Source organism: Balaenoptera physalus (genome assembly GCF_965194825.1).
Source record: "Balaenoptera physalus genome assembly, chromosome: 13".
Classification (NCBI taxonomy): domain Eukaryota; kingdom Metazoa; phylum Chordata; class Mammalia; order Artiodactyla; family Balaenopteridae; genus Balaenoptera; species Balaenoptera physalus.
Genome location: NC_138892.1, coordinates 30723873 through 30744845, shown reverse-complemented (window position 1 = coordinate 30744845; position 20973 = coordinate 30723873). Strand labels below are relative to the sequence as shown.

General features: G+C 37.4%; 1 long non-coding RNA gene across 2 annotated transcripts in view; it reads right to left on the bottom strand.

Annotated features, from left to right (window-relative positions):
• Positions 1-20973, bottom strand: part of LOC309640448 — a 160113-nt gene that overhangs the window by 38694 nt on the left and 100446 nt on the right. Inside the window, exon 2 of one of the 2 annotated variants that reach the window (XR_014252230.1) lies at positions 12347-12430. This is a non-coding gene — a long non-coding RNA (uncharacterized lncRNA). Of the gene's footprint in view, positions 1-9293; positions 12431-20973 lie in introns of those variants that run through there. The other variant, XR_014252229.1, reaches the window with a different exon arrangement.

Below are 20973 nucleotides of genomic sequence, written 5' to 3'. Positions count from 1 at the left end.
TAAATTATGAATGGTGGATTACTGTAGAAAATTAAAATTAACATCAAATAGTCAGTTTTGAATCAGTTTCCTAAATTTCCAGATCATAGTGGTCTGTTTTCATTGGTAAGTAATTGGTCTAAGATTCCAAGCTCAGTTTATTCATTTTTAAATGACTGGGGCTTTCACTTTCATTAAACATGGCACATAAAGACTGCACTGATTGATCCTTCCAGAAGGGAAACAACCTTCATCTCCATGTTTGAAATCTAAATAAATTCTAAAACCTCCCTTTTTCAGCAACACAATAGCATCAGTTGGTTAGCCAGGTCTATGGGTATCTTTGTAAATACAATGTTAGATGAATGAATTTTTAATAAAGTTAAGTGTAGGAGATAAAGATAAAAATAAGAAAAAATTATAAAGAATGATATGTTTCATGAGTTATGGACCCACCTATGGTAAATAATAAAGCTGAGTTAGCTGAGAGGCAAAATAGGATGGAGACCTCCATAGCTATATGGAAATTTTATAAGAATGACATTACAGTTTATGTATTGAAAAGCAGTGAGAGATAAATGATGACCAATACCAGTACCCAGATCACACATGAAACCATACACAGGTCAAGGGTTTTTGAATGAAATGAGCCTTTTTCTCTCTACATTTTAAATCTTTCCTTTCCCATTCAGTATTGGGATTCCTTTCCAAATACTTAGCTAATTGAGGTCAAAAACTTTTAGGCAAAGGTACAATTCTGTTACTGGAAAAATCTAAGAACCTGTCCTCAAATAGTTACATATATGTCAAGGTTTTATCTCTTTAAATTATTGTGTTAGATTGAGTTTTCCAAATTTGCCCAATTCTTAGAAAAATCTTATTGGATTTATGCAGATATTTTTCCAAAAAAAGATAGTCCACTGTCCTTTTGTAGTGTAGTGTGTTGTTGGAAGTAATAGGAATTTACCTTTTTCTCATTTTGAGTTACTGTGTATTTTTCCTTCTGAGGAAAATGGAACAGGCTATAGATATCAATCTTCTTGGTGTTTTTTTGTCTCTTTTTTGATGGGTGAAGGGAGAGCTATGTGAGTTTCTGTATATGTCTTTGGCTTACAGTACAAAGATAATGGATCACCTTTTCTGAGGGCCTGACTTCCACTTTTCAAAAGTGGCTGCAAAAAGGAGTCAAGGAAGTTTTACATCAGTTATTCATTAAGATACATATAGCTGCATCAATACCTGCTTTACTAAAAGGGAGACCTTAATTCATCTCTTAAACTCTTATCAGAATGCCTGTGGCACTGGAGAAGACGATTATTGCCAAATACTCAATGTTTAAACAGAAATACTTTCACAATAATATCATGTAGAAATGAAAAACTTGAATGGTATATAGTTCTTAAAGGGAAACTAGTTTGTAAGCAATGCAAATTTTTAACTTAAATTTTCAGATTTTAATTAAAAAATTTAATAGGAAAATTTCAAAGTCACAAGGCATTGCAATTTTTTTTCTCTTATTGACAGGTTAAAAAAATGCAACACCGAAAACCTGACCTATTTACTTTACAATCTGAGAATTAGATAACAAGCTTCATGAACTTTTGATTCTCTGTTCTCAAATAAACTCCAATTTAATTACAAGTGTAATTACAATATTCACACATTCATGCTGAGTATGAATTATATAAGATTTCAAGAACTAAGTAAATGAACACAAGTACTGTGTACAATGTCATGGTAGGTAAACTGCCTGTTAATTTTTTTTTTTTCCAGATCCGTTTACATAGGGTAACTATAGCTTTGTTTTATCTACCTTTAAACTCAATTCACCCAACAGTAAAGGATCTGAACTGGTAACACAGTCTAGACAGCAGATAAGATCATGTCACGTGGTACAAATGGAGGCTTCCATTCTCTTTTTTTAAAGAAACCTCTTAGGACAGGCACTTGACTAAAAGGCATTTTTGCACACCACAAGCCTAAGGCACAGTTTGTGACCCACGGTGACAAAATCAAATTATTTCAGGCTGAGAAACATTTTCTCCTATAGGATAAAGACAATTTTATTTGTGGACAAAATGCCCTGTGGAGGGGATCTTATAATCATATCACCCATTATCACAATCATCAAATGCATGCAACATCTAAGTCCAATTAGTGGAAGATGGGACCATATGGACGTCTGTTACAATGTCGTGGTAAGAAGATAATGCTTTGTGTCTTCAGTTCAAGTGCTTTAGAAGCATTAAGCTTCTCAGTACCTTTGTGAACTAGGTAAGCAATTTTCTATGCTCTCCTTTCCCTTTGTGCCTCAATATATCCAAGGTAAGGCTGCAGCTGCTGATTATCTTTGAATGTGTAATGTTAACTACGAATTTAAAATGTCTACTTAAGTTTCCTCTGGAGGGACCATAGCTAATTCTACGTTTTACATGATGTCTTAATCAGGAAAAAAACCACATCTCTTCATCATATCACTTTCATGGTGTTTGTTAAAATGACCTCATTCACAAAGCAAATGCTCAGGCAAAGACAGCTTTTAGCACAAACATCCATGAGGATGGTTTCCGTGTGCTCTCTGCTGAATGTGGGGGAGGTGAAGCACTTTCAACACAATAAGTCAACTCAGGTGGCTTTGCCCTTGCACTTTCTTTACAGCTGCCTGTCTGAGGTTACTGCCTAGGGAGGAGCTGGGAGCTGGCAAGAACCAGTGGACATGTAGCCATAATGATTTTGTACCCGTATGCTCAGGGGTGCCAGCTATATGAAGGGACGATGTTGTAGGGCAACAAAGAAATGCCTTGTTTAGATGAGTAAGTAGCTGAAAAGGTTTGCGACCTCAAAGGGAGGATCTGTGTAATTCTGTGCAGTATCATACAAGTCAAAGAAATGCTGAGCCAATTTGGACAGTAGGCATCATGGAATACTTCCGGATGACTACATTATTTTATGGCTTGACAGCGTTGACGTGATATTTTTACCTCTTATACATATAGTGTAACTGGTAGCTAAATGAAAGTTTGATTCCTATGGAACATCTGTAGATATTGACTGTGGTAATTTGCAAAAATTACTATTGCTGAATTACGCTTTACTATTGCATTATTGGCTTTCACAGAGGCATGACCCAGAAGTCAGGCACGTAATATCACTTCTTTTTTGTTGTTGTGAAAGTGCTATTTAAGACATTATTGATTATGTTTCTTCATAAATCCAATATAATATATTGATTTTAGAGTTTGATGCCAAAAAAAACGTTTTTCTCAAAGTCCTGATATAAGAATTATGCAGCCCATCTTATTTGCTTTGTTGCCTTGGCTCTCAGGAAGCTCAAAGATAAATAATAATAGTGCTGATACAGTCTTTACATAATGAAGTAATTTGTTTTCTCATTTATATAAAAAGAGTCAAGTCAGGCAGACTAGAAAGACCTACAATTTCTCTTGATTCTAGCAAACTGGCTGGCAAATCTTTTGGCATTAATTTGGTTAACCCCTACTTGAAGAAAAATGTAATGACAAAAATAATGAAATTATAGTCCCCTTGTTATTAATAGAAGGCAGCAAAGTGTGTTCACTGGTGGAAAGACCCTGAAGTCGGAGTCAGACCGAGCTAGATTTGAGTCATAGATCTACCTTTTATTGGTAGGACTGGGGCATATTGCTATCATTTTTGAGTTTCAGTATTCTATTTGTGGAATATGTAAAGCCCTTAAAACGGTGCCTAGCACATAGTAAATATTCAACAAATATTGACTACTGTTATTCTTAACGATAATTATTGATTAAAGCTTAGATTAGATAATACTGATTAAAACTTGAAAAGAGATGTTTCTAGATGATTCTGTAAGAGATGCAAAAGAAATATCAATGAACTAATGAACATTTTCTATTTGAATGTTGAAGTTTCATCAGTACAGCTGACCCTTGAACAACACAAGTTTGAACTGTGCAGGTCCACTTAGATGCAGATGTTTTTCAATAAATGCAGTACCTGGATTTTTATTTTATAGATCTTTAAATTAACTAAGTGTGAGGAAAAGTTTGTGTTTGATTAGAGATCATAATATGTGGAATCAAAAGAACTGGGGTTTGAGTTCTGACTCTATCCAAACTGTTTCAGCTTCCTGCCCTTGGGTGAGTCATTTATCAGTTCCTCTGTTTTTGAGGCAGAGGTAGCAGTATGCGGATTTTCCACTGCTCTGGTTGGTGCCCCTAACCCCTGTGTTGTTCAGGGGTCAGCTATATTCCATTACATATATTTAAACATTATATAAAAAGACTTAATAATAGTTTTTCTTTTACCTGTACAATATAGTACACAGATTCACAGATATAGAGAATAAAACTAGTGGTTACCAGTGGGGAGGGGAAGGACAGGGGCAGGGGATTAAGAGGTACAAACTACTACATATAAAAATAAGCTACAAGGAGATATTGTACAGCACAGGGAATATAGCCAGTATTTTATAATAACAATAAATGGAGTATAACCTTTAAAAACTGTGAATCACTATGTTGGACACCTGAAACTTATATAATATTGTAAATCAACTATACCTCAATATAAAAAAAGAGCAAAAAAACCAAATGCTAAAACTATGGTCATTGTTTTAACAGGATGAAATCTCACTAATTAAAACTGATAAAAGTCAAACAATTAATAAGTTATGATTAAAGAATATCCTAAGGTTTCATAGTTCCCAAATCCGGAAACTATAGTACTGATTTTTGGAGTTTACATGTCTATATGTAGCCCTACTCATGAATTTACAAATACTTTATCTTCTAAAAGCTTCCTTGTAACTTGCTAGTTTGAAACTCAGAATGGATTGTCTTAACAGAACATGTATTGTAAATGCTGACTTGTTTTCAGTTTAGTTTTTCCTTCCAAAGCTGTTTTAATCCCTAATAATAAAGCTAAAATTTTGTGTTTTCAATAAAAGGCAGAAAACTATACTTTGGTCACACCTTCTATTCTAAAGCTAATAAAATATATTTAAGCATATGGAATATTCATAAAGCATTTTAATTAAATATTTTCCAATTATGCAACCTATAATCAAGAAAGACTGAAAAGAAACAATTATGAAATTTATTTGGAATGAGTTTAACTAGATGTAGACAAGAAGGCCAGGAGGAACTTTGGTGTATATCTTAATGGAGAATTCTGGGCCCTTTCAGTGGTTTTTGAGATTCAATTCAATAAGTATATTCTTCAGTTGAACCTGCCCTATTGAGACTGTGCTGCATATTTCAATGAAGGGTGAATAAAACATCATCTCTGTACTTCTACACTACTGAAGATCAAGTCCAGCTGCATATCACAGGAAAATCCAAAATAACCTCAGGTTAAATGAGAGAGCAGTATATTTCCTTCCCATTAATAAAGGAGTCTGGAGTGAGGTAGTCGGGGCTGGTGAAGAACTTCACTTCTTTCCCCTTGCTTTTCTGCTGCATGTGGTTTCTGTTCCCAAGGCCACATCATGGTCCGTGATGGGTTTAGGAATTTAGCCATCCCATCTGTGTCTACAGCAGTAGGAAGGAGGAAGGAGGAAGGAGGAAGGAGGAAGGAGGAAGGAGGAAGGGACAGGCACAGCCCTCATTAGAAAAAAAAGATTATTAGACTTTTTTTTAAAGAGCAGGTTTAGGTTCACAGCAAAATTGAGTGGAAGGTACAGAGATTTAGCACATATTGCCTGCCGCCCCCAAACGCATTACCAACATGCTCCACAGTATCCTCATTTTTAAGGACACTTTCTATAAGTCTCAGTCAACATTTCTGCTTAACTCTCATTTGGCCAGAACTTAGTCATATGGGACATTCATCTATGCATGGGAGACTGGGAGATGTAGTCTTTTAGCTTCCTGGCAATGCAACTAGTTAAAATGGAAGGTTCTATCATAAAAGAAGGGGAAAGTAGATAATGAGGGCAACCAGCAAGTCTACATAGAACTTTCAAGGCAGTTCCAACATAGGAGTTGGTTGGTTAATATAAAGAGAATGGTAATAGTGGTCATCAGGAGTGAAGGACGATAAGAGAGGTACATACAAAGGCCAATGGGCTATCAGAGAGCAAAGCAGTTGGGAGTCCTGAGATGTTTTCATGACAGGACCACATCTGAAGACAACCTGGTGTGTGGGTAGTAGATCAGACCCTGTTGCCTACCTCAATTCCTTGTGCTCCCTCATTTCTGGCTGGCAGACCCTGAATTTGAGGTCCCTGCTAACATGAAGCCCCTCTTAACAAGCAGCTTTTCCAAAGAACAGGAAAACTATGTCAGTTATAGCTTAAGCCTCACTTGAACTGAGAATTAAACATACAATTAAAAAGCTCTTGAAGAGAACCCGAAAGCCTCTTTAAAAACATTTGAGGGACCCAGGGGATCTTGAACTCGAGGTTGAGAAACACTGATCTAAGCCCATAAAAAGGAACAAAATATTTTCCTAACTATCAGGGGCAGTATATTATGGTGCTTAAGTACTCGTCTAAGGCCAAACTGCCTAGGTTTAAATCTTAATTTTGCCCCTTACTGACAGCAGATTTCTGGGCAATTAAGTTAACATTTTTATATTTTAGTTCCCTCATCTTTGAAATGAGGATAATAATTGTACCCATTTCATAGGTAACTATAAGGACTGAATGAGCTAATATTTATGAAGTACGTAGAACAGTGTTTGACAGTTTGTGCTATATTAGTGTTAATTAAATACATTTTAAAAATTTCAAATTGTTTCTCCCTCCACAGAATCAGTAATTCTCAACACTTGGTAAGTCTGGTCTCTTTAATTCATTTCTCATCCTCTTCTCCCTTTGGGTTTTCTGAGAATAGAAGAAGGGACCTCTTGCTGGCTCATTTTCCCTTAAGGCCTCTCTTCATCAGTCACACAAATAGAACCTTAGAGACTCCGAGTTTAGCAAAGATTCAACTCAATGCTGAACCACTGTCTCTTGTTCTTCTTAGATTCTACCTTGGGGAAAAGAGGGAGTGGTGCATCCTTTCTCGTTTAAAAGTGAGCAGACCTGGATTTGTATCTGGGCTCTGCACCTTCTACCTGCATGTTCCCTGAAACTTCTAAACTTCAGTTTCTTCATATGTCAAAGGGAATAGCAATAACTCATAGTACTTGTGATGAGAATTAAATTAAATGATGGATATGGAGTGCTTATCATGGTGACCAGCATGAGGTAAAGGCTCAGTAAATTCCATCCATGGTTAATGTTAGAATTGATGACATCATAGTCTAGGTTCTGTGAGTGAACCCCAAAGGTCAGTCACATGATGAACTGTCATGTCAATTAATTTTTTTTTACATTGTAGCAAAGTGGGATTTACTTCAAGTATGCAAGGATGGTTCAACATTCAAACATCAAATAATGTAATCCATCATGTCAACAGGATAAAGAAGAAAAATCGTATGATCATATCAATTGATGTAGAAAAGGCATTTGACAAAATGCAACATCCATTTATTACACAAAATGTTAGCAAACTAGGAACAGAGGGTAACTTTCTCAATTTGATAAAGAACATCTGCGAACACTAACACCAAATGCTGGTGAGGAAGTGAAGCGACAGGAACTCTCATTTATTGCTGGTGGGAATGCAAAACTATTCAGCCACTTTTAAAGACATTTTGATGGCTTTTTACAAAACTAAACATACTCTTACCATATAATCCAGCAATCGTGCTCTGAAGTATTTACTCAAACGAGCTGAAAACATGTCCACACAAAAACCCTCACACAAATGTTCTTAGCACCTTTACTCAGAATTGCCAAAAGTTAGAAGAAACTAAGATGTCCTTCAAAGGGTGAATACATAAATAAATTGTGGCACATCCATAGCATGGAATATTAATAGGTACTAAAAAGAAACAAGCTATCAATATACAGAAGACTCGGAGGAACCTTAAAAGCATATTGCTTAGTGAAAGAACCCAGTCTGTAAAGGCTACATACTGTATAATTCCAGCTATGTGACATTCTGGAAAAGACAAAACTATGGAGTCATGTCAGTTAATTGGTCCTTCCAAATGCTAAGCATACAGAATTGGTGGGAGCTGGGAAATCACTGAGATATCAAAGGGAAATCACTGTAGCTGAGGAAATGAGAAGTTAAGGGGAAGTTCTGATGATGGGGAGGTGAGTTCTTGGCCAGAGTCTTCCTTGCAAATTGTACACTCTTAACTTGAATACTAAACATAAAAGAAAAACCATCAATTGCTTTTTTTTTTTTTTTCCGAAGAGAAGTTTTGACATTATGCAAAGATCAAAACTGAGATTTGGGCAAAGTGAATTTCTGATCATTTCACTAAGTGAAACAACTGCCATGATGCATAATATGAAACCTCAATGCAGAAATAATGGACTTTAATAGCATATGAATGTAACATTTCAACTCATATCTTGAAATTTCTGGGCAGAAGTGAGAATACCCTCAAACAACAGCACATGTTAACATGGCCATAATCAATTATTTATGGAAATTAAAAAGGTCCCTTGAGAGCCATTTATCAAAACTGTCCTCTGTATAGCTAAAGAATTCCTATAATGGACTGATAACTCCATAATATGCTTTAGCTTTCTTTCATTATTTTGGATTCACAGATCCTTGTGATAAACAAGAAGCTACCATTCTCCTTAGCTGAAACCAAATATTGGTCTGATATTAGATTCAAGTTTTCTCATAGGATAGGATAATTAAAAGTGACACATTACATCATACTACCTAATTAATATTTTCTTTCTTAAGTTCAGAGGGACTTTTATAGAACCGTATTTTTGAAAACATCTATTGCCGTCATTAAGTTCAGAGGGACTTTTATAGAACCGTATTTTTGAAAACATCCATCGCCGTCATGAAAGGCTGTCACCATGGGATTTCCATCATCCAGGGAAACTGCATACATAGTAGCCTGAGGCAGAGGCCCATTATTTTCTTTTCTGCTTTTTGATCCACACCAGAAATTTCTTGGGGAAGTTTAAATAATATTCAAGTTCATTTTGTTGGCAAAGGCAAGATGTTATTGATTGTCTGACGCAGATATGTACTGTATAATTTCTAAAAATTTTTTCCATATCTTCTTGAGTTATTTTTGACAAAGTTGAATTAATACAAAAATTTATTCTCTTATTATTTTATAAAAAGATGACTCCTAAAACATGACATATTTTTAGTACAAAAACCATGCGAATTTGCCCTGAGTAGTACATCTGAACTTATGATGGCCTTTGGCCTACAGAAGACAAAATGCCTAACCTATTCTTGGATCTCTTATTATGCAGTAGACAGGACAATGTTAGTATAAAACACATTGTTAAACCTGGACAGAAACAGTCAGAATAAACAGTTGTAAACCTTCAATGAAGTGAAGAAGTAACAATTTCTACCAAGGGATTGCTCCGTTTGGGGCCAAAATTATAGTTTTGTAAGGGAGAAAAAGTTCAGTAGATGGGAGGTTGCTTGAATTCGCAACCATATATATCTTTTTCTTCTGAAAGAAAGAGGCATTTGTTTCCTGACATGTTATCAGAAAAATTGTTCATTTTTATTCTTCATCTGTCACTCAAAGTTGTCACTACATTTAGTGGCATTTAATCTGCACATCATTCCTACCTCGAATAGTGCTGCAGCCTGTTTGGTATTCGTATGCCAGTAACACAGTTCTTTTTACTTCAAACACAACTTCTGGGAGGTAACTTCCTCCTTTTGCTATAAATCTCAAACGAGTCACTGCAAGAAGTTCCAGCCTGCTCACCCTCCTTTCTGTTCCTCATTTTTAATCAGAATAGGAACTAGTGACCCTTTCCTTGATTAGTGGGGCCTTGTTTTAAATTGTTCCTTGAGTTGAAGTGTTTGTTTGATTCAAACTGATCTCTCCATGCATTTCCACTGAGCCTTCTTTGGGACAAATGACACAAATTCAAATTTGAATGGTGGAGGGTAAAGGTGCAAATTGATCTCTAATCTTCATATCATAAATATTTAAATAAACCTAGCTCAGTAGTAAACATTAAGAAATGGTGATATCAGTTTTTATTACTCATTTCTTTCACATTGCTTGAGAGCTCAGAAGCTCACACCCCTAGGATGGATATAGGCTGAACAACAAACTGGGAATTCCATCTAATGCATAATTTAAAAGCATTTGTTTTGCAAAACAAAACCAACAAAACCAAAAAACCAAACCCAAACAAAACAAAAAGCTGAGTACTGGAATCCTTTCTTTACCATTAATATACTGCATGATTATAAATAAGTTAATTAACCTCTCCATTCCAGTCATTTCTTTGGCAATGACGTGAAAACCAAAGTTACCGCATAGAACAAAAATACTTAAGATTGTTCTTGAAAGGTTTTTGTTAAGATTTTCTCATCTAAGTGTTTACTATAATAATTTATTTACCAAGAAAATGTTAACCAATATCTAACAAAGATAAAGTCTTAACACAAAATTATTTGAAGAACCATGATAATATCCTGAAAAGTATTACCTAAATGAGCTTAAAAGTGAAAAATGCCAGATGGCTTTAGAATTTCCATTTCCCAAGTGGAATTTTAGTGTTTGATCTTGCTTCTTCAGAGGACAAGTGTTCATCATGTATTACTCTAGCAATTATTTTCTACCTTATGATTCAGTGAAACTAGTTAGCACAGTCACTAGGTCTGTCCTTAGAAAGAAATAATCTCCCAAAGAAGAATTTACTCCTTCTCATTTACATAGTGGTTGCATTGTGTGACACTGCAAAGAGCACTGGAGTACGGGTTAGGAGATTGAGGACCCAGTCCTGCTTCTGTCATTCAAAAGTCCCCAGACCACTTTGGGTCTCAGTTTCTTCACGTGTAAAATGAAAAGTTTGGGTCAGATAATTCCTAAGGCCTCTTCCAATCCAAAGATTTTATTTAAGAATTTGGAAACTGATTTATATTGCATACAAAAGTGGAAAAGTTAATAAAAGTAATTTTAAAAAGTTGAGATGGTAACTTTGAACGTAAAGGTGAAACAAGCTGTGTCACAGTGTATTTAGCTAAAATGACTGATATGCAAATGGTGGTATTCTCAATCTTAAAAATAAAATCTATATTCTCTGCATTGGACAATGAGCTGCCAAAACAACAAACAAACAAACAAACCCAGGCAATGCTGACAACCTGACCGCAGAATAACTTACTTTCTGAAGCAGGGTTTCTCAACCTCAGTGCTACTGGCATTTTGAGATGGGTATTTCCTTGCAGTGGGGGGCCTCCTGCGCGATGTAGGACGTTTGGTAGCCTTCTTAGCCTCTATCCACTAGATGCCAGTAACATCCCTGACCCCCAAGTTGTGATAACCAAAAAGGTCTCCAGATATTTGTCGCTAGCTGAGAATCACTGCTATAAAGTGAACCAGCCTTCTCTGGCTTCCTGTCTTGAGCTGTGCCCGAGGTACCAGAGTTGTCAGGATACCTTAATACCTTTTAAATATGTATATATATTTCTATGAACCAAAGCACCAAAAACAAGAATTATTACTATTAGTATGCGAGTTATAATACACGGATGCTTACTTGTGCCAGGCACCAAATAATCTTATTTCCTTAAGCCAGTATCCATTCAGTTAACTCCTCTATTCTATGAAAAATAGAATCTTTATCCCCAAAGACCTTACTTTATGGCTAGAGAGACACACAGCCCATGAATATAAAATGGGCTTCAGACCGTTTACAAAGTAGGGCACCGATGAAGTGAGTATGACTGAAGAGGTTGCTGAGTGAAGGTCTGATAAGAGTGGACAGGAAGAGGGGTGAAATGGCCCTTACAGGGAGGCACCGCCGGGCAGAGGCAGGAGACAAGCCAAGCGTGAGGGACGGCAGGCCAGGCGCCCCAGGAGCAGTGAGAACTCTGAATTAGAAAGAAAGGCAATGAAGGCTGTGGGAGGAGTTTGTGGAGTCCTGAGGTCCAGCCCAAGGGCTTGGCTTCAATTTCAGCTGTAAGTGACAAGAAAGCTGATCTTGAGAAGGGCAGTGAAGTGAAAGGAGCTTTCTGATGGAAGCAACACCTTTCATTCCTACTACAGGGGCTTTGAAAGAAATTGAAAGACTATTCAGAAATGCCATTTTACTTCCCAGGATGGCAGGCCAAGGATGATTTTGCAGTTTTTTCTTTCCACTCCCACTTCAAAAGGTGATCAGTATGGAAATTTAGAGTCTAGCAGGCCTCACATACAACCATTTTCAGGGCAGTAAATGATTCTGTGACCAAGATTGTGCAGTAGCTATATCTTCATTGTAGGATATTAGAAAGTGCCATCCTCCTTGCCAAATAAATGCCAAAGACAGCAATGCCAGAGTTATTCAGAGCAAGAAGCCATGTAGAATACTGACCAGAGGATGAATGTTGTGGTCATATGGGTTTGGTCTTCAGTCCTGAATCCATCACGTACTATTTGTGATCTTCAATTTTCTCTTCTGTTAAATGGAAATAAGAGGTGTATTGAAAGCAATCATGGTATGTTGAAAATATTGGGATAAATAATTATATAATACATAATATATAATTTATAATATAAAGCGCTTAGCAGAATCTCTGGTGGCTAGTTAGGAATCAATAATATAAGTTACATTATTATTCATTGTAAAATGTAAATACTTCAAGAGTTTTACAAATGTACCAGAATCCCCTTGAGGCTGCCTTTCACATGTAAATATGTTTTGTGAAGCCACAAAATGAGAAATTTTTAAGTAAGATAAATGGTATGAGGAGGAAGGCTTCAACTATGTCTGGAAAATAGAAAGTGCTCAAGAGGACTTTTCGTTTTAACTAAAAGGTTGGTGAAGGAATGAGCAGATCAGGTTCAGAGTTCCTGAGAAGGATTATGGAGAGAGGAGAGGCTGAGGCAAAGCTGACGCACTGCGTGTGGCCCCGTGGGTGCACGCGGGCCTGTGCAGTCCTGCCCAGGGCGAGGGGCGTCTCTTAGAGGGAGTGTTACTGAATTCAGGTTCAGCTGCTCATTGCTTGAAAGCCAATACTCTAGAGACAAGTGTTGGTAGGAAAGGAAAGGTTGCTTTATTCAGGAGGCCAGCAATCTGGGGAGAAGGTGGACTCGTGTCCAAGAGCCAACTCCCAACTCCCAACTGCCGATCAGGAGGCAAAAGATTGTAAAGGAGAGTTTCAGGGGTGTACAGGTGGGACGAGGGGGCTACGTGCAGAACAGCACAGTCAGCTCCTACGGTCATCTTGAAATTGGTCATGTGGTGGTCTGATAAGCATCATCTTGATTGTTTTAAGTACAGTTAATCTTTAGTTCTAGGGTTGGTTTGTCCCCGTTTCTTTGAGGCCAGTTCTTGGAATTGTGCAAGATGGAGCAGCTTATGTCATGGCTATAGTCTGGTCATCATGTAGTTAACTTCTTCTACCTGGTGGAGGCTTCAGTATCTAAAACAGCTCAAAAGATATGACTCAGAATATTATCTATAGCCCTTGAGGAGGAACTAAAAGTCCTTGACTTTGTTTAATGGCTAAACTAGTATTTTTTCTTGCTTGACTATTTTCCTTCATTTCTGCATTTTCTCACTTCTCTGATTAAACTTATTCTTTGGCTAAAGTTTTTCTACAGACAAGAGGCAGGCAGAGGACATGGGGTCTGTCCTGGGAAGGGCCAAGAGGGTCCTGCTCCATTACAGGAGCTTTTAGTGCTTTTGGATGTCCCTGGGTGTACTGTTCTCTTCATATTGTTTCTTGTATCCCCTTCTTCCTCAACTCCAAAGAAAATAGGGTTTTGAGCAGCTCAAACACATCCTGCCACTCTCAACCCTGGGAAGGAATGGAAAGGGGCATCGGTGTTTGTCTGAAATGAGTTGGGGACATATACGACAGAAAGGATGTCTCTTGCACGAGTGAGAAGGTGGCCTTGCACATGGTAGTTTCAACCAGAAACCAAAGGATCCTATGAAGAATACAGCTTAAGCCAAAGCTATTAATCAAAAGGGGGTCTGGCCTGCTGTGAAACTGGAGAATAGGAGGTAAGGCAGATAAAAGAGAAAGACCCAGTCCCAAAGCCAGATAAGTTACTGGGCCTCAGGGAGTTGAATGAGGTGCTAGTTTACCAAACCCAATGCATTCATCTTAATCTCTTGGTTCTATGTCCAGGATGCCAATCTGTGGATCTTGATTTTTCAGGAGGAGTAAACAATGTCCTTCCATTTGAGGCTGGTCTAATTTCAGTTTAAGACACTCTGTCTCTGAAGCAGTGACCTCTGGTCCTCCCAAGTTTTGACTTCTTTCTACACTGGTGCCTTCTCCTGACCTGATCTCTCTGGTTTCTGATTCTTTGTCTGACTTCACCTCTCCAGTTCCTTCTATCTTTTGGTTTTTTATGTATCTCTGTCTCCAGGCTATCTGTTCAACGTGTTCTTATAATCTGGTTCCAACTTCTACCTTAGTTCATTTTCTTCTGTAGTTCTCCTGGCCCTGGTTTATAATCCTTCATTTCACAATCTACGGTTGCTCAAGTTTCAGTGTAACAAAGGAGGAGGGTCTATGGAACCTCAGAAGAGACTATTCAGTGCTGTACAAAAGAGGAACAAAGGATGACCATCATGAACATTGAATTTGTTCTATGTGTCCTTACACTGTTAGACCTTAGTTGAGTCCATGAACTGATGGCACATGCCTACAGTGTGAGAGCTTGTGATGAGGGGAGGCTCTGGAGAAGGAGATCATCAGGAAAGACTTGATGAGATGGAATTGCGTGGTTTTGAATGGAAGAAATCTTCCCTTCTGTCCTTGCCCTCTCTGCCCACCCTCCTTGCACTCTTTGATGGTTATGCCAGAGTTCACTTGAGCTCAACCTGTGTATGAGATGAGCTCCTTATCTGTCTTATTAGCCAGATGTCATTCTACCATTTGATATTTATTAAATATGGCATCTTCTTATGATACAGAACACTTTCCAGAGACCAATTGTGACCGCAAAAGCTAGTTCAGGTCTCACATTCATCAGTGTTTTGGAAAGAACATAACCTTTTTTCACTATTTAATTCCTGTCCATTCCTTGGTGTAAGTAAATGCTCTCTGACTTCCTTAAGATGTTTTTAACTTACTTAGAAGTACAATTGTTATATTATCTGATAGTATATAGAGATAACATAATTCCATGTTGGCTTTCTATTCTGAGCTGTTCCCCTTCATCTCTTTCTCTTCATTATCCAGTCTGTAAGGTTTATGTCATGTTGATCAAAATGTTACTTTTAACTAAAATGCATCATTCTCATCATCTAAAGTTTTGCTAAAAGTGAAAACCTGGGAGCAATACAAAGGAGTAACTGGTAAGTGGTGAGATTCAGAGTTATTGCGCATGTATCTTACATATAACAGGCAGTCGTTAAAAATCATTAAAAAGCATGATTTCAGAAAATGTTTAATAGCATGGAAAACGCTTATTATACAATCTAAGAAAAAAAAATGAGATGCAAAGACACATAAGTTATATAATTTAAAACAGGTAAAAAACATAGATCACATATGAAGAAAAACATTGGAAGGAAAACAAATGTTACCAGAGTTTATATCTGGTATGAGTTTATGGCTGATTTTATGATTTTTAAAAAAAATTTATATGCTTTCCAAGTTTTTTTTAAAGCGTGCATTATATCATAAAAGAATAAACACGATAAAAATTTCCTTAATCAGACCTTGCTTATAATACCCTTTCAAGGGACAGCTTCTTGTTCTACAATCTTCCCAGAAACCTCCTCTCCTTTATATTAATTGCCTTTCGTATCTTTTAAGTAGCCAAGCATTTATATATACATCTGAACAACTCTCATCAGTAACATATTTAATGCTACTTCTTTGTGACTTGTGTAAATAGTTTTATTTTTTTGTAGTCATCAGAAGGGCGCCTTTTGTTTGTTTGTTTAATCTTGGTGTCTAAGAAGCAGAACTGCCAAGAAGGTGCAGGCTTTGCCGTGAGTTAGCAGTCAGAAGTCAAAGTAAAATGCAATGTGGAGAGAGAACAGTTGGTTGTGGGGTGTTCTATGCTAGGCACTTCCACGGTGACCTCATTTCCTCTTTCGACCCCACTCCGGAGGTAGGTGTTCACTCCTCATCACATATGAAGAACCGGAGGCTCAGGGAAGCTCTAAGACCTACATAGGGCACACAGCTGGTAAGTGCTGCCTCTTCCGGGCCTGTTTTCTCAACTGGACTCTTCTACTTTACCTGGTCAAAGACACATCTATCTGGCAATGTGTGTACACTGAGACAGCAACAACATAACTGAAAATGTAAGTTTATGAATGCATGACAGAAAAGTGTGTGTATGTATATGTTTGAATGCTTCTCATTTCACATCACGGCAACTTATTTTGTGTATGTTGTATATAAGCTCCTTGTTGTCGGAGAACAAATGTTTTTATTGCTTTTTAACTTCCTACAGCTCAATCCGGATTCCTGATGGGTGCTCTCACCTAGCCATTAAATCTTAGTCTTATATGCTACTCACGGCACACTGCTGTTCTGGATCCAGAGATGGTTTGGTGCGTTTCATTACGTTAGGACTTCACGCAGAAGGATAATAGCTAATGAAACAGCACAGACTTCCAGACAATCAAAACAATTCGTGTGGGAGCTATAGCTATGATCTCGTGCATACCGTCATAAACTTTAGAGAATTAAAACTGGCCAATTTTGTAGCTAATTTTTACACAAGAATGGTAGAAAATGCAAGTGTTAGTAATGCTACTTATATAACTACTTTCTAGCAGAATAATAGTCTCTTAAATTAGTGATATTTTCTGAAGTGTTAAAATGTGGTAATAACAATTGAGTTCCAAATATATTGCTGCAATTAGAACATTTTGGTAAGGTCGGTAAGCACAGTTGTAGTAATTAAATCACCAGTGACTAATGTATCTGATAGTTCTTAGATTCCAATATATTGCTGAATCAGAATATTGAAAAGATCAATAAGAAAGTGATAATAATTAAAATACCACCAACAAAACCGAAGCTACTTGGCTTTCTCTTCGTGCATTTTTACTCATTTTATTTTGCAAAACTTTATATGTATCCTAGAATTAATTAATTGATTAGTTAACTAACTGAATATCTAATCACGTCCTGGGTGTTCTGCCAGATATAACTCGAAATACAAAAATAAGAAAAGACACAGTTCCTGGCATCAAGGATGTTAAAGTCTAGTATGTTATTTGTATTTCAACAAGGACACAAAAAACAGTAAACGAAGATGGGGAGAGGAGAAGAGGCAATGTGGTCCAAGTAGAGAATGAGTCAATCTAAAGGGGTTTTATCAGTTCATCCAGAGGCAACAAATCCTGCTGGCCAGATGACAGTGAAGGTGGTTTTCATAACATTTCACTGCAAGACGTGTAATGTTTATAAAGCCATGAACCATGTAGTTCTGTTCCAGGGCAGTACTGTATGCAAAGGAACTCAGCTACCAAAAGTGATTTCAGAACATCTCAAATACTGCACTTGTGTTTCGCAAATACTAGGAAGGGTACAAATAGCTCTTGGAAAATTTCCTCTTCTCTCTTTCCCACAAGTTGCCGTCACACCCCATAGCTATTTGCACTCCTAGCTTCTTTTCTGAGCCGTTTCCTCTGCCCCCAGTTTGGGCTGTTTTTATTTTTCTCTTCCCACCCTCTCTGGCTCTTTATCCTAATTGACTCTGTTACATCTTCCTCGTTTCCTACCACCTCGCAGGCACTGCTCTCTGTTCACTCTCTGACGATTCTCCATTACTAATGCCCAAAGCATTACTTTCTTTTGACATCTCTTCTCTTCTCAGAAGATAAACGAGAGGGGGAAGCAGCACAAAGCCAGAATCTTCGTTAGCAGCCTGGAAAGACTCTTAAATAAGTAGTTTTTGCACTCTTATAGAGGTTCAAAATCTTTCCTAAAACCTACCATATCTGAGGTCCTGCACATTAGTCCTTTAATCTCTTGCCTATAGAATTGCTCTGTCAGAGTGCTGTTGCCTGTGTATTTTCATACCTCTGTTGCTGCACATTTCATTGCAGCTGTGATTCACTCAGGAAACAGCCTTCAACTGTAGAAGTGTAGGTCAGGATCATACATATGTAGGATGTCATTGATATGGAAGATAAAAGACAAGAATTCCTATTGTAAACTTCCTCTTTCCTTAATTCATTCTAGTATTTTCCAGTATTGTAGGTCTTGGTACTTTGATTTTTCTTGGTTTCATATGGAAAAAAAGTGGATTCTTTCATATTAATATTCATGGACATGTGTACATGCGATACAACCCATAAACTATCATTAAATAGATTATTTACCAAAATATATTATTTTCCAAAATCGATCCAATAGTTATGACTATCAGCATGCATATTATAGGAATGAATTTGATAAAGTATTCATGGGTTATGGGCTGAGAGATAAATTTTTGAGTAGTTAGAAGGCTCTACTACTGTGGTGGTGGACAGATTACTTACATTTATACGTATAATGTATTGTACACACACACAATTATTTTAATAATGACATGAGATATAGAAAAATAATTGCACAAGTATTATAAAAAGTCTCATCCAAGTCCTTTTCCACTAAATTCCTCTCCAAACCAGAAATGCTAAAAGGCTGAAAACTGGTAGATGTGAGCTTTCCCCAGCTATTTGCTTCCTCTCATACTTGCAGGAAGTGTTAATGAACTGAGGGCTTACACAAAATCCAGCACACGGTTGTCACTCAAATTTTTACCGAATGGAAAATGAAACCCCCAAAATCAGAGCACAGAAGGATACAAGGTAGGAAGGAGCTGAGTGCATTCTGTTCATTTATATACTGAGTAACTGTTCCCTGCATAATCACAGAGTGGCTGAAGATGATTCATCTGAAAGACCTATTTAAGGAAGGAAGTGAAAGTCAGAGGCTAAAAAATGACCCATAATCAGGTGCTGACAGTGTGTGTTGAAAGGTTCTATGTAAAGCCAAACTTTCCAACCACAAAAAGGGACCTGTTTTGTTCAACATTTTGGAGTGAAGAAATTAAGGGGAAAGCTGAGCTAAGATGAAAGGTCTAGAAATAGTTTTAACTTTCATGCTTGACACAGAGAAATAAAAGAAATCTACTGAGTAGATTAAACAAATAAATGTCCAATCATGCGTTTAATTTGAATTCCCATGAACATTGGTAGAATTTGTAAGAAGACTCCAAAGTTTATTTTTCATACAAGGTAGGCCATCTCATATGCCCAAAATTGAAAAGCCTTATGAAATTGTGTACAGATGACTTGACGATTCAGGGGCACAATGTTCAGATTGTCTGTTGTTGATGTTCCCTGCAGCTCCCTTATAAGTTTACTCACTCATTCATTTATTCCTTTTTAAAAAATTCAACTGATACTTAGTACTTCATGCTGGGCATTGTGCTAGGTTTTGGGGATACAAAAAATGTGTTTCCTTCTGTTAAGGAACTTACAGTCTGGTTTGTAAGACAAGAAAAGAGACTTTAATGGTACAGTGTTATGAGTGCTGTGACAAAAAATAAGCCCAGAATGCTAATTCAGACCGGGGGATTGAAGAAGCCTTCCAAGAAGTATTAATGCATGAGATGTGCTTTAAATAAAAACGAGTTTAACCAGATGAAGGCAAGGCACTAGAGCATGGGTGCTAAATGCATAGATTCTACAGCTAGGCTGTCTGGGATCAAGTCGTGATTTTGCCAGAAACTATGCATGACTCCAGGCAAATGTCTCTCCCTTTTCTCCATGAGTGGGGATAACAATAGTATCCACCATCTACTTACCCATCCCAGTGTTGTAAGGAGCATGGGTGCTAAATGCATAGATTCTACAGCTAGGCTGTCTGGGATCAAGTCGTGATTTTGCCAGAAACTATGCATGACTCCAGGCAAATGTCTCTCCCTTTTCTCCATGAGTGGGGATAACAATAGTATCCACCATCTACTTACCCATCCCAGTGTTGTAAGGATGAATATGTGAGTTAATACTTCTAAAGCACTCAGAACAGTGCCTGTCTCACTGAAGTATTATATGTGTGTGATGAATAAAGGGGTTGAGTGTCCTAAGTAGTAGGTAGAGCTGGTGCAGTGGCCTGAAAAGGTATGCATGCTGCATTTAGGAAAGAGTTAAGAACAGAGCGTAGAGTCCATACTGAAAAGGATTGAAAGATAAGGCCAGAGAAATATGAAGGGTCTGTTAAAGAATGTGGCTATTATCCTAGACACCATGAAGAACCATGAAAATATTTTAAGCAAAGGAGTGATAAGATTAGATTCGTGTTTTAAACAGGTCACTGGCAATGCTGTGGAGAGTAGATTATAGGGTGGGTGGCAACTCTGGTGTTTGGGAGGCAAAAAAATATTTTCCCATGTTTCCTGATAGCAAGAATCATCTGGGGTGCTTTTTAAACATACATATTTCCAGGCTCCTTTCTGGGAGATTATGACGCAGAAGATTTGGGGCATGTCTGGTAATCTATGTTTTTAACAAGCATAAAAACATAAGCTTCCTGTCTTCAGATGATTTTTGTCTTCAGAGCGATTTTGCAGACACTGAGTTGTAGGCATCTAGATAAGGACTAATGAGGACCCAAACAAAAGTGGTAGAAACAACGTGGTTGGAAATAAGGGGGCTGATTTCAAAAGGAAGATGTAACAGGACTTAAGCGACCGATAGGATGGAGCCAAGGATAACATTCAGATTTTTGACTTGGGTGACTAGGTAGATTGTGGAAGAATCTGGAAGAAAAATAGGTCTGGCAGTGAGACTAATGAGATCAGACTCGGACAGGTTGAGTTTGGAGTGTCAGTGGGGAGAAAGTCCAGTCAGAGGTTGCATATACATGCCTGAAGTAAGGAAAGAGATTTAGGCTCTGGAGACATAAAATTGGAAATCACCAGTGTACAGGTAGTAACCAAAGACTGGCAAACTCTAACATTTAGTTGGTGGGTAGGGGAACATAATCCTTTTTTATTTGTTCTTGCATTCATTCACTCATTCAA